At 39.3% G+C, this 14,817-nt stretch overlaps 1 long non-coding RNA gene across 1 annotated transcript in view; it reads right to left on the reverse strand.

The window, feature by feature from the left end:
• The window catches only part of LOC121630849, a 35,153-nt gene extending 21,837 nt beyond the window's left edge, over positions 1-13,316 (reverse strand). The window contains exons 1-3 of the long non-coding RNA XR_006008607.1: positions 13,208-13,316; positions 12,224-12,432; positions 10,880-10,942 (exon numbers count right to left, since the gene is read on the reverse strand). This is a non-coding gene — a long non-coding RNA (uncharacterized LOC121630849). The remainder of the gene's footprint in view (positions 1-10,879; positions 10,943-12,223; positions 12,433-13,207) is intronic.
• Between the last annotated feature and the right edge of the window lie 1,501 nt (positions 13,317-14,817).

Below are 14,817 nucleotides of genomic sequence, written 5' to 3' on the forward strand. Positions count from 1 at the left end.
ACTAAATTACCGGCATCATTGTTGTCATTAAGCAGACGCTTTTCTCCAACACGATTCACCCCTGGATTCGAACTTTAATCTCCCGCATCGCGGACGGATGTTCTACTGACAGATATCTAGCCGGATGTTCTGATGCCTCTGCTGTGTCTTACCTTCTGACACTGTGATGACAGCATCTACCACCTGCTGCCACTATTCTGCCTTTGTGACACCAGTAATGCCCACGCCCTGCCCACCAATTAAACATTTTTACGTTTTTCACCGTGGTCCATCAGGATCTCTATCTCACACCCGAAAAATTCCACTTCTCCCCTCTTTTTCCCTCCCGAGCCGTCATGGAAATGATGTGATGAACATGTATCATAGGTGTCCACCTGACCATTTTTAGCCACCATGTGGGTGCATATGCGCGCACTCTTGGATAAATCTGAAAGTTTTTGTGTGCCGCATTTCACTTTTTTCTGCATTTCAGGTGCCCTCATATCATCTCTAGAACCTCTAACCAAAGTAGTTTCAAAGCAAACGATCTGACATCAAGTCTCTAGCAGCAGCAGTCCAGTCATGAAGAGTACTTAGCCTCCAGGGTCATTGGCATCAAAATGGAACCCCACTTCCCCCGTAGTGGTCAATAAAATACCCAAATCCAAGTTCTGTTTTTCCACCTTTCCAATCATAACATTTAACCCATATCTACATGTTTAGGTCGGGTGGGATTACCTGATCAGATGTAAGATAGAAGGATAGGATCAGGGTTGGAGCTGTGTCTAGCTTGTGTGACGATGCAGTGGATCGTCTTTTTTCCTGAGTCCCTGAAGTCGTCTCAGATTTTCTCCAATGTTTTTGTTATTCTAATTTGATTTCCGGCAGTAACTCAGCACCAAACAGAAAGCTACATTTGACCCCCCTCCCCCGTACGAAAATAAACTCCTTTCCCAGGTCCATTAACTGTGATTGCCTAAACAGAACATATCCTGCTGGGGAAATATTGATAACATCAGCTGAACAGATAAGCAAGAGTCGGTTATCCTCAGTGTCACCAAGCACAGGCTAAAATAAAAACATGTGAGGGTGAAATCTGAACACACAGATGAAGTAATTGTTGAGAAGAGCCCTGGTGAGGAGTGCTCTGCTGGGAGATGACAGACTGGCAGATGGGATGACTCAGTGCGTGACCGACTGACTGGCTGACTGATATGTTTGCTGCTTGGTTCTTTTGCATTCATCAGCAGGGTACAGCCAGACCCGGGGTGATAATCCCCTCGCTGCATGGACCCCTAATCAGCTCTGTTCCAGATCTAAAACTCACTAACAAATGGGCAGAGCCATTTTTAGAGAAGGAATGTATGTTCACACGCACAGAAACAGAGTGAGACTCGTATTAAACCTCAGTTTCTTCAGAGGTAAGAAAAGTGACTCTCGGATGCTTTTTTTTAAAGTAAAACAAAGATTTTTTAAACAAAAGTAAAAACCCAATTTGTCACTCACACTCATTTATTTTTGTTTATTGTTTTTACTTGTTCTGTCCAGCCTCAAATCAAATTTGAAATCAAAGACCCAGAACCCACCCCAATGTTCTAGCCACACACCCCTAGAACCAGGACATGATGAACCATTCCCCCATACCTCCCCTTACCCACCCACACCCCCTACTGCTGTTAATATGATTGCACTGATGAACGAACTGAACACCAAACTGCAGAACAAGGGCCTTTGTGTTCATGAAATGCACAGCGTTGTAAAGGCTTTCATGAGAAAGTTGCAGTTTCTTTCAAGCCAACTAGAGAGCAGCACTCTGACTCACATGGAAACCCTAAAAGAAGTTACAGCATCAGCAGCACGGCATTGGGAGTTTTTAAGGTGATGAAATGCACATGACTTCCTCTCCTTTTACCTGCAGCATTGATAATGCACCCAGTGACTTTCAGCTGGAACTCATTGACCTGCAGTTTGATGCAGTACTGGCACTTTAAGTCAGGATCACTGCTGGAATTTTACTCTTCTCTTAAGGAGGAGAACTTGAGGAGACATGCTTAGAAGATGTTGGTTCTCTTTGGCTCTATCTACATATATAAACAAACATTCCCAGTGATGAAATTTTTACCAAATCCAGGTACAGATCTTCTGATGATCATTTGTCAGCTGTGCTTTGCATCTCCACTTCAGTCATTCAACCTGACTTTGATACACTCGTTAAAGCACAACAAAGTCTAGATTTCTCTCAATGAACAAGGAAAAGATAAACTGAAAAACACCAAATGAGGTGGTTAGACTACAAATGTAGGCATGTAAAAGCACCAACTACCACTGAACCGTCTTTGGAGCCCTCAAAATCACAGTTCAGTGACAATCATTATAATATGATGTATCTTGCTTTAAATTTGGAGTACCAAGACAATATTGTGGTGTTTTAGAAAGCTAAGAACCTCTTTCCATTATTCAAAATGTTTTTTGGCATGAATGTGACTAAAAAAGATAACTTTGTTTACCAATGTTTTGGGAAATTTCATGTGATAAATGGCACTTTTTGTAAGACAACCTTATTTTTCTTTCCTTAATCATAACATTTGCTCTTACCAGTCATACCAGCTTGTCAGAACAATGCTTTTTGCTGCTTTTTATAAAAAATACGATTAATATTATATAGGTTAGTGTTCAGCCTTTTGGCTCGCCACCATATTTTTGTTTCTCATGTAGGGCTGCAACTAATGACTATTCTGATGGTCGATCAGTCACCGACTATTAAAACGACTAGTCGACCAATCGGATTATGTATCTCATGATTATTATATATGGGTCTTATTTCACTTTCAGCTTTGAAATTTTGCATAAGGTTGTTAAGTCTGACGTGCCTTGTCTTTAAATGTTCGAGCATTGCAGACGTACTTCCGTGGTACACAAGGTCCGCTTTACAAATCTCACATGTATTTAGTTTGGAAGTTTAACGTGAAGTTATCCCAGACTTTTAACGTTCTCCGCCGCAGTTTTCCTCCCTGGTCCGCCACCATATTTTTCCCCCTGGCGGACTTCATGGTGCATGTGCAACTCTCAGCAGAGATAAAAAAAAAAAGAAGACGATGTCTCACTCTGTATTTTTTTCCCCTCTTTGAGCATGTGCATTGTGCAACTCTCAGCAGAGATAGGATTAGAAGATGATGTCTCACTCCGTAGTTTTTTTTGTTTGTTTGTTTTTTTGCCGACAATAGTCGACGGCTTAATTCATTGTCGACTATTTTTATTGTTGACTATTGTCAACAACATCGACTAATTGTTGCAGCCCTATTCTCATGTGGCCCAATGGAAAAAATAATTGCCCTCCCCTGCTCCAATATCACAAACTCTATGCTATTGTAATAAGTCAAAAAGATCACATATTTGTTTTCTTTGTCAATATTATTACAGACATAAGGATGATGATGTAGTGTATAACAATGATTTATGACTGTGTGTAATTATATATTTTAATGAGAACATTATTCTTCAAGGTTTCATTAAGTTGAAATGGTGTATTTCCTGACCTTGAACCTTGCTTTTTCAGGACCTCATTTCCACTCACTAACATGACATGACATTGTAAAAAATAATTTACCATAAGTGCAAAAAAACCCTTCTATTCAGGGGGTGTCTATGGGCCACTTTATGTCCCTACCAATTAGGGCTGCAATGATTAGTCGATGTTGTCGACAACAGTCGATAATGAAGATAGTCGACAACTAATTTACCCGTCGACTATTGTCGGCAAAAAAAAAAAAAAAAGAAAAGAAAAACGCCTACAGAGTGAGACATCGTCTTCTTTTCTTATCTCCGCTGAGATTCGCACATGTGCAAAAAAGTCTGCATGGGGAAAAATATGGCAGCCGACCAAGGAATAAAATGGCGGCAGAGGACTTCAAACGTTTGAAATAACTTCACGTTAAACTTACAAAATAAATTAAATACATGTCAGATTTGTTAAGGGGACTTTGTGTACCACGGAAGTACGTCTGCAATGCTCGAACATTTAAAGACGAGGCAGGTCGGACTTGCATAACAACCTCATGCAAAATTTCAAAGCTGAAAGTGAAATAAGATCCATATATAATAATCATGAGATACATAATCCGATTGGTCGACTTGTCGTTTTAATAGTCGGTGACTGATCGACCATCAGAATAGTCATTAGTTTAGCCCTACTACCAATGTTAAAATCAAACCTACGCCCAACCGACAGGTTGGTCAGGTGACTCAGAGACATCATGTGACCTTAACCTTGACGTGTGAATGTTCCTGTAATGCTTATAAGCCCACCAAAGAAATAGAAGTCTATCTGACTTTATTCAAGCTCAAAGATTTTATGATGAAACGTACTAGATGTCTCACCTGTACTGCTGTTGTCAACCAGCATCAAACACAGCTAGCTCAGAGACCTTTGACTGGGACTAAATTACAGTAAAACTCTGTAGCTGCTCTTGGGAGGATGAATCACAACTAACTGTGGTGTAGAGTCAAAGGAGTGACCTCATTATCAAGTACCAGATGTTTAGATGAATAAATTGAGGGGGGGTTAAAAAGTCTTTGTGGAAAGGCGCCAATAATCTGCTCTGAGTACATTTATCGTCAAAGGCTGACCCCCCTTCCTTATCACTGTGGCGCCAAAGCTTTTTATTAAAGAATGTATGTAACATGTAAAACTGAAAAAGTTTATCTGGAATGAGCCTGGGGCTCAAGGAGGTCTTTAAATCATCACTGTAAAATGTTTTTTTTCCAGGTTTTTCTAAAAATGAATGCTCATATATCACACAATGCCAACATTCTTGAGCAGAGGTGACTGGTTCAAATCAGCAAAGACAGCAGATGACGTGTGATGGAGAAAAATGAATAAGTAAAACTCTCACATTCCTTTAAAGCTGCACATGTCCTCGTTTTTAATGCAGTTCAGCAGGACGCCTCAGTGTCTCTCTGCTTATTGTTTGGGTTCAGTTTTCTTTAAGGTTACTCATGTCTGCAGCAGCATTGAACAGTTAGTACATCCACCCAGAACCAACCCAGGAAAAAGTAGGAGTATGAATGCCCGGAGGCTCCAAATACTCCAAACTCTATACTCGAAACACAACTCACTCCACGACAATAACTGTTAAATAATCAGTGTTAACGCCTCATTCTGCTGCATCCAGTCAAAAACTCTTTAAAGTTTTTTTTTTTCTCCTCCCTCTCATTGTTAGCGGTTAGTGGTAGTTTACTCTGCTGTCAGACATCTGTTCTGCATGTGAACACAGCATGGAGACACAGTGACGGGGAGAGGGGCGGAGCCTAATTAAACTTCATTAGTTAAACCTACAGGCAGGGTAAACTTATACTTAGACTGGTAAGTTTATTACATGTGGAGTCCGGAGAGAGGAAAGGCAGCTGCTGAGTTCCTTTCAATTTTACAAGTTGAACAGACATTTTAATAAAAGATATTAACAGTAAATGTGATGCTATGTTGTGTTAAGTAATTGGTCCCAATGCTGCTGTAGGCTAATGACACTGGGTAGCTTAAACAATGTAGGCTATCATTATGCACCGTAATACATTAACCACTCCAAAAAGTGAAAGGCAACCGAGGAAGAGAGCTCTAGTCGGGTAACAGCATCAATGCCACAAGGTTCATGCAGGAATCCTGAACACTGCCAAATAATTTAATACTAAAGTTTTGACAGCCTAGTCACAGACTTGAACACATGTGAAATGAATGCAGTTTGCATGTGACTTATTTGCTTAGGTGCAGAACAGCGTGACACAGGTGAGGTAGAGGAGGCAGAAGAGTCAAGCGGAGCAGCAGGGGAGGCGAGTAGCGGAGGAGGCAATAAAATAAAATAAAATACCAAAAGACAGAATGCAAACTGTGTCACTGACACATTTAACTTAACTTGATGTACATATTGGTGAATCTAAATTTGTTGTTGTTTATGGTGCTTGTTGTTTGATTGGTTTGTGTTAATGATAAAAAGAAAGTTATTCTGACACAAAACTGTTGAGATGAACAAATTTAAGTTGGTAACAATGGATTTGAGACAGTCCATTTAGGTTGGTTTAACCACTGTTTTTACAGTAAATTATTTCTGTATATGGATGTGCACTAAAGTGGTGATTTTGGAAATCTGTGGTGGTATGTCTTTTTTGTTGGAAGTATGGATACACATTCTGTTAGTTTAAAGGTGTCATGACCTGGTCTTTTCATGTAACCACTGTCCTCCAAGTGTCTTTAAATATTTTTTTTTAAAACTTATTAAAAAAAAAAAAAATAAATAAATCAAACATAGAGCATGTTCTGACCCTTTTCTCATACCACAACTTTGTCTCCTGAGACTGATGTTAATGAGGTGAGCTCTGATTGGCCACAGGGAGGCCAGAGTCGGAAGGGGGGCTGGCCCAGTGCATGCACAATATGTCCGACTCCACATCAACGGCTTAGTGATGGCGAGTGAACCTGAACGAGCAGCAGCTTACGAAATTCAGCAATTTATGTTTGAACCAGGCTCCGAGCCTGAGAGTGAAGATACCGAGATGGTGGGAGAAGCACGTTCACAACAAATGTGACAGAGCACTTCACCCCACTTATAAATAAGAAAACGCGGGGCTCATTTGTGCATTGCAGGGGGTTAAACTTGCTCGTCCCTTAGCATTAGCATTAGCTGTGTCAGCAGTAAAGCATGACTTTATATCATTATGTCATTCCGCACCTAAAGCATGACTTTAGGCATGGAAGAGGAGCTGGCTTTTTCAAATAGCCTCCTGTGATGACAAAATCTCAGGAGCAAACTAAAATCACGCGTTTGCAAACATTTACCTTTGCTGGCGGTTCTGCTGTGAATATAGAGCCCAGACGGAAAAACTCCACCGTCTTCAAAAGAAAGACTTTCAGGGAATTTAACACTTCGGTCCAACATCAATACACGTTTTACTTGAAAAAGTGCAATTTCCAGGCGATGACTCCTTTAAGGGTAAAATAAATGTCTATTAATCTCCCCTTGGAAAGACAAATATATTAACATAACTTAAGATATTGCTGTGGTCTCATTTTATTTTTATTAATTTTATTCTTTCTCTTCCTGTTGGGGGAAAAATTTGTTCTTTGCTTTTCTTATTCAAAATTCACAACTACAGGCAGTTTTGTTTAAATGTCTGATGAGGAGCAGGCTTTTATTGAATTTTTTAACCTGTCCTGACAGCAGAACGATGGTCTGGCTGCTGTACTATGCTGAACAAATTTACTCCGCCAAGAAGAACCTTTAGGATAGCTTCCAGTTGTACTAATGAATTTATCTTTAGATTAGGACCATAGGTGTATTCTATAAAAAGCAATATAATGAGTGAACTTACTGGCAAACATTATTTATGCAGCCCTCTGCTGGGGTGCTGAGAGGAGGGTTTGTCGGATAGTCGAACCGCAGATTAAGGAAGAGCAGTGTGGTTTTCATCCCGGTCGTGGAACAGTGGACCAGCTCTACACCCTCTTCAGGGTTTTGGAGGGAGTATAACCACAGCGATGTTATTGCTAACATAAACTAACAGGGAGTAACTTAAGCTAGGTTAGCACCACTTTAGCAATGCAACGTAAATGAAAAGCATGAACAATGCAACAAAGCACGAGTCGCTATCATGACACATGGCAAACAGAGTTAAACTGAAACTGGAGACATGCTGAGTCATTCTTAATTTCACAACATCGTTATAAATGTACTTAATGTATACTGTACTGTAGTGTTGCTTGTCTCTAGCTGCTGCAGTAGTTACTGACAGCGGTGAGGACTGAGGATGGAGTGGAGTCAGAGCTCCATCTAGTGGACTAATGGCGCAATGACATGATTCTGCACAACTCTGACACTTAATATTTACTGTTTTATGATAAATTAAGAATATAATTTAATCATCAAAACTCCAGTCAATTATGGTTATTTTAAAAAGGGCTTTAATCAGCCAGCCGATTAATCAGTCAGGCTCTACAGATTACTCCAACAGGAGAACACCACCAGCCACTAGAGCAGATCTACGGGTGACATCTGGTCTAAATGGAGATCTTTAGTCTACAAGGGGGGATGTGAAAGACAAGAAAAAATTACTTCTGACTTTGCTGTGTACATTAAGGAAGAAAGAAGGCTGAAAGCAGAAGTAAGAAATGTTATTTTTCTCTGCATCTTTCATCAACAGGTGCAGAGATTCTGTCTCTCATGAAAGTCTGTATAACTGGGTCAGGTGCAAGTAAGACACCAGCACAAACAAAAAGCAACAAGTTAGAAGTTTGATCAGCATTATTAGAGACCAGAATTAAACCATAACCACTTCTTACAACCTTATATAACTGATGATGTTTGTCTAGATTTAGATAGAATATCATATGTAATTGCATAAAATGACTGTCCAGCCCAAGTATTTAAATAAAGCTTAATTCAAAGTTTCAACTGTGTTTCCTCAAATCTTTTGAGGAGTATAATATTGAAGATCATCTGTTTGCACACCTGACCACCATACACCACAGCCTGAAACACAATCTAGATATCAGAACTCAGAATGTTTCTATTGAGGAGAAAAGGGACAGAAAGACAACAAAAATCACTTCAAACAAACGGGACCTTTGTCAAGTCAGTCAAAAAATCAAAGAAATTCAAAGAAAGAATTATTCAGAAACAAAGAGGAAAAGAGGAACCGGCCCTAAAATATTGTCCAGGAGTAACTAAAAAGGAACTTCTCCAAATACAGCATCTCAGCGTCCAAACACACTAAAAACAAACAAACTAAACAACAGCTTCACATCAAATGGCTCAACACAGCAGAAGCAGCTTCTCAGTGGTTAGCAGTGTTTCTCCTGGTCCTCGGCTCTGACGCCCGATTCAGATGGACCTCATTATTAGGTCTGTTAATGACTCATGAGATTCAGCCCGGTAAAACTAGACGGTTTCACCAATATTCTATCCTTGAATTTAGCAGCTGATACATGCTGGTCAGACCGGAAAAGCCAACTGACCACCAGGCATCCAGAACTTAAGAAGGTTTTTAGATGCTTTTTCACAAACCTGCTAAATTCGGCCACTTGCTTTTTACTTAAACACTTCTAAATGTGAGTTAGTGTAATATAAAATACAGAGCTGATTATAAAATTGAATGTCAACATTATTGTATCTTCACCTCATTTTCCACCAGCAAAAAAGGTGGAGAGTCTAGATGAGAGGAGGTGAGGAGAAGAATCAGGGATGTACAAGAGTCTGAGTCTGACAGATTTTAAGTTGAAAATCAGAACAGGTTTTTTTGTTTTTTTTTTTGCAGATTCTCACAGCAACATTCAAAGATTTTCCACCAAAAAAATAAAAATAAAATCATATGATTCATGGAGAATCAGAAAAGAAGGCAGGACAGAGTCGGTGAAGATGTCTGCGTTACACTGTCATTATAAAAGATGCAGCACGTAAGAAAATATCAAACAAAAATGTGTCTATTGGCAGAGGCGTGCAGACAGATGTTCAGTTTTTAAAACGGGACACTTTGCCGAGTGCGTGGAACCGCCACTTATGTTTAATTATAGTGTGAAAAAAGAAACATTACAGGCTTTTATGTACTTGCAAATTTATTGAAATATGTTACTGTACATAAACCTGGTATTGATCTGACACAGCTGTCTCTATCTTCCTCATCCTCCATGCTGCTAGATGGTCTACTGTGGGACAGTAGAGAGAATAGAGTGATGCAGCTTTGAGTAAGACTCAATGCATTACACCACGAAGACTAACACCAGTCTGCAACCACCATAGTCTGACTTCAATGCCTCACCACTAGCTGTGTTCTGCAGACAAATTCTAATTGTTTATTTATGATGTCACCATTTCATTATTAGCCAACAATGGTAAATACGAGATAACTGTGACTTCTGTAAGGCCTAACATGGAAACAACTTATATTGGTGGGGCTACAAAATAATGTACTGTTAACAGGACTCTGGTCTAGACTCAGACATTTCTCCATCATCTTCCTCCTCATCATCCTTGCTGCTTGATGGCTTCATCCAGGCAAGGAACCACTGATTATGGCTAGTGCCAAGCTCGTTAAGCGGGCAGTCGGCTAATTTAGACTCAGTCGTTTAGGCTGTAATGAGACCGACAGGCTACTTTACAACAGGGACGAATAGTTTGGTCTCAGGCTTAGTTTAGGAGCAAAAGGTGCCCTCCAGATAGTTCAGCGTCAGCTGAGCAGTGGGAGGTAACTTCACGGACGTCCAGCTGCTGCAATGCACATGCTTACAATGTGCCTCCTTGGCGCCCACTTTGTGTAATCACGTTGCCAAAGAAACGGCGGGAACGAAACGGGCGTACACGCATGTGCACGTGTGTGTAAGGGGTGTGTGATCGCACCAACATAGTGGGCCACATACACTATATAAAACATAATTCTGATAAAAAGGGCACTTTTTCAGCCCCGACGGGGCTTCAGCACCACCAAGGCTCTCTGTGTGCAGGCCAGTGTCTATTAATGTCTAATCACTTTTCTAAAATAACATTTTTATTCTCTTACAATGAGCCACTCATATCTACCTGTCGTGGGTCCATATTCATGGCAGCTGGCATATTTGTGCCAACATTTTTACTACGGTGTCTCTGAACGGACAAACAACTCTGTGTCTGAAGCTTTTAAACTGCAGTACCAGCTTTGCTTGAGAGCCCCTTTTAGGATAAATAACGCCTTAAAAGGACCATAGAAGAAGGCAGTACATGTGCACAGCACACATGAACAATGATGAAGTAGTTACCTGTCGTACAGTCATCGCTGCACCTGACGGCCACCATCCAACAACTGAGTAATTCTAACCCACTGTACTTTAAGTCAAAACTTCACCAAAACATGGACGATAACAACATAAGTATTTTGTACTAACCTGTTAAGTGTCCAGATGGATCCAGACTGAGGTCTACGGTTCCCGCCTGCTGTTCACATGCATCTAAAAAATATAAAAATCAAAACATATTAAAATTCTGTAAATTTAACTTGTTGCCATCTGATTAATTTTACTGAGAAAACAAGAAGCTAAACCCAGAAGATAATAATAGAGAATGTTAAACTGTATTCATGTCAGTGCCGAGTGTGAGACAAGAACCAGGAGCACAGATCCTCAGACTTTCACGTAAACACAGCATAAGAAAAATGTTCAGAAATCAGGTTTCTCCCTAAATTAATTTTTAACTGATAATGTTAGACGTTTTGTGACAGAGCATTGAATGAAACCCAGCGTACTGAGGACCTCTGCTGGATAAATGAGGCATTGTGCTGTTTTTGTTAACCACTGCAATCATTTTTCTTACTGGCCACAATTGGTTAGTTTTCCTAAGAAACTTCAGTATAAGAAACAAATGTTTACTAAATGAAGCTGCAGCAGTGGTTTACTGCTCATCTGCATGTTGCTCACATGTTCATCTCCTCCTAAAGTTAATTATACACCCTGCTGTACTTCTGAATGAACACAGATGAACTCAAACAAGGAGGCAACGTTGATTAAAGATAAACAAGCAGTTAAAATGTGATTTATAGAGCTATATAAAAAACAACAACACATCTTAAAAACATCTTAAATCTCATCAGGACTTATTTACTATGTCACACATTCTGGACAAGGGGCTCCCAGCCATGTGGGGACGCTTTGCAAGACCTTTTTTGGAGGTTCCTAGTTTGCCCAACTGCAACGGAGAGATGCCTAAACCCTTAGATGATCCACAAACATATCACTATCTATTACACTTTAAATAAAACAAGCTACAGTCAAGTTAACCTCTCATTTTAAAATATTAAATTGAGCCACTTAAGCGAATGATAATACAAGGAAAACAATAATCAGATAAGTGTGGCTCGGCAAGGTAGAGCGGTTGTCTTGTAAACTGGCGATGTCGAGGTGTTCTTAGGCAAGACACCAAACCCCTAATTGCTCCTGATGGGTCGTGGTTGAGCGCCTTGCGTGGCAGCTTCCGCCATCAGTGTGTGAATGTGTGTGTGAATGGGTGAGTGAGCTGTATGATGTAAAGCGCTTTGGGTACTATTCCAGGTACAGTGAAGCACTATATTAATACGGACCATTTACCATTTTAACCATTTAAATTTTAAAAGCAAGAACAAAAACTTATGTTTTCACAGCTGCACAAATTCTTACACCTCAAAACAATAAAAGAAATAAATGAATAAAGTGGGCCAAACCAAAGATAAATAAAACATAACGTAGGTTAATACTTACTTACATATCAAAGAGAACTAACAGGCAGTCAGCTGGATCTACTGGTTTATGACATTTGAGTCTCTGATGACGAGGTCCCAGCTGCTTACTGGTCAGTCTGCATCTGGTATTTCCTGGTCAGAAAGTGGGTCCTGAACAATATATAGGTCCTGGAGCTGAAGCTCCCTCTGCTTTAATGCCTGGAGCTCCGAAATATTCCACAGTCACTCCTGCAAAGACAAACCGTTGGTTACCAAGCAAAACAGATGATAGGCACATATTCTTACTTAATAATTGCAATGATGCTGCACTAATATGTACAGTGACTTTAAAACATATACCCAGTTAAAAGCTGTCACTTTTAAGGTTGTTAAAGTAATAAAAGCAGTCAACTTTTCTCTAATTGGTCATTTGGCCTTAACCTAGATTTATTTCAGAAAGGCAGTCATTAATAGCACATTTACATTACACAGAGTTCAGGTTGTGATCTTATGGTTATTTTAAATAAAACAAAGTTCTGCATCAGTAATTGAACTCTTTGTTGTGAGCTGTAGGAATGGAGGCAGTGTTGTTCAAATCAGAAAACTTTACTGTCACAATGAACGTTTAAAAGGAGCAATAATCCACAGCCACAGTAGTCCAAAAAAAGACATGCCTAATATTTCATTAGTCACTGATTAAATAACTAGTGCTATTTATAAAGCAAAGCAATAGCACACTTCTCGTTAGAGGCCTATAAATACACAATAAACTTCATAAATTAGTCATTAGTAATCCTAAAGTCATGTAAAGAGTCAGTCAGTCCATTCACAAGTAAAACGTTCATTTAAAATGAGCTTACTTTCTTAAATCAAAAACTAAAGCTGGTTTATGAAAACAAATATAAGCTCGCTAACTAGCATTTATCAGAAGCTAGCTGAACTAGCTAGCAGAAGAAATAAACAAACATGCTAAAAACCCGGCGTTGCCCCTTCCACCATCCCACTTCATAAGCAGCTGCTTTACCTTTATCCTCTGGTTGTCCTTTTGTCCTTCGTTTTTTTCCTTCTTAAGTTTTTGTGTCTCACTAAAACAACTTCACCTTGACGCCATGAGGCCGTTTAGCGTCCATATCCTCACTAATTAGGACCTGCCAATCATTCTGGTCAGACGTCACTCACAGCGTGACAGTTTCGGTCCGACGGTTTTGACTCAATTATGCCACAACAACACCAGCCACAGCCGGTAATTTGGGTTTGCTTTATTCTTCTACACTACACTGATGTTTAAGCATATAAGGAAAAAAGACAATTCATTTTAATTCTCCTAAGATAAATATATAACGGGGCTTTATTCATCCATTTGCGCAACCCGATTAGAGCAAGGGTGTTGCGTCGAGATCAGTTTCCCCTCCAGCTCAAGCCTCGTTTCGGCCACACGGTAAAGAAGTGCGTTCTGGAAAAAAGGACTGTCGTTATGTTTATATTCTTCTTTCGGTTTATTAAACAGATCTTCAGTTGAAAGTCCGACAAGGGCCATAGTGAATGTTCTCCACAGGCCAAAAAAAAAAGAGACACACAAACCAGGACGCGCGGTGAAAGTGAAAAATGTACCCCCACCTCGCGTGTTTTTTGGGGGGTTTTTTGTTTTGTTTTTATTTATTTATTTTTTTTTTAATAATGTCAATCCATGTGAATATAATAATAATAATAATAATAATAATAATAATAATAATAATAATAATAATAATAATAATATTAATAATAATAATAGAATTGGGGCAATGTGAAACCTTCCCTTGAGGTACAGAAATGTAACGCAAAAATTACCAGGTAACGCAAAAAATCTCGCCCCAGTGGGGATAGGGTCCTGCCTTGGAATAAGGGAAGATTTTTATTATTATTTTTTTTTTAAAGTGTGAGATTTTTAGGCTTTTGGAATCATCTGACAGACGCTGATTACATAGAGAGCGCGCACAGCCCTGTGTACAAAATAAAACAATGAAACCAAAAACAGTAAAATAATAAAACAGAAAGCCATATAAATAGGTACTAAAAGTAACAGAAGAATATATGATTAAATAAGCAAAATTCTAAACAATGTGAGGTTTGGTCAGTATAAATATACACAAACAGTTTCAGGACACAAAAATGTTGTGAGAACGACATGCTCTACTGCAGAAAAGTTTGTTTTTAAAATTAGTTTACTGTCCTTTCTTCTTTTTTTAACCAATGTCACTTTCCTCTAACAACCCAGTCCCCACAAAGGAAAGCAGGTCTGCGTCAGTTGTTGATTTTATCTGTGGTAGAGTCTGTCTGAACACAGTAGGAAAGTCATGACCTGTAACACACTTCTGCTTTCTGCCGTCTTACCAGAAAGGTCAAAATGCACCTTGTTTAGGATGTTTGAGGTTATTCTGAGTCCTGAAAGGAAAGATTTACAGTTTCAGCTGTCGTGTTTTTTCTTGGTTTCTTTTCATTTTTCCTTGATGTTGACCCCTTTTTTTGTCCTCCTAAACTTTATAGTTCACTTTTATCTTTGCTTTTCCACTGTGTCTGACTCATTGTCTCCTTAACAGCTTGAATAACTAATAACTAATGCAAGAAAAACAAACAAAGATTTGATTATTTCTAATA

Source organism: Melanotaenia boesemani, chromosome 20 (genome assembly GCF_017639745.1).
Source record: "Melanotaenia boesemani isolate fMelBoe1 chromosome 20, fMelBoe1.pri, whole genome shotgun sequence".
Classification (NCBI taxonomy): domain Eukaryota; kingdom Metazoa; phylum Chordata; class Actinopteri; order Atheriniformes; family Melanotaeniidae; genus Melanotaenia; species Melanotaenia boesemani.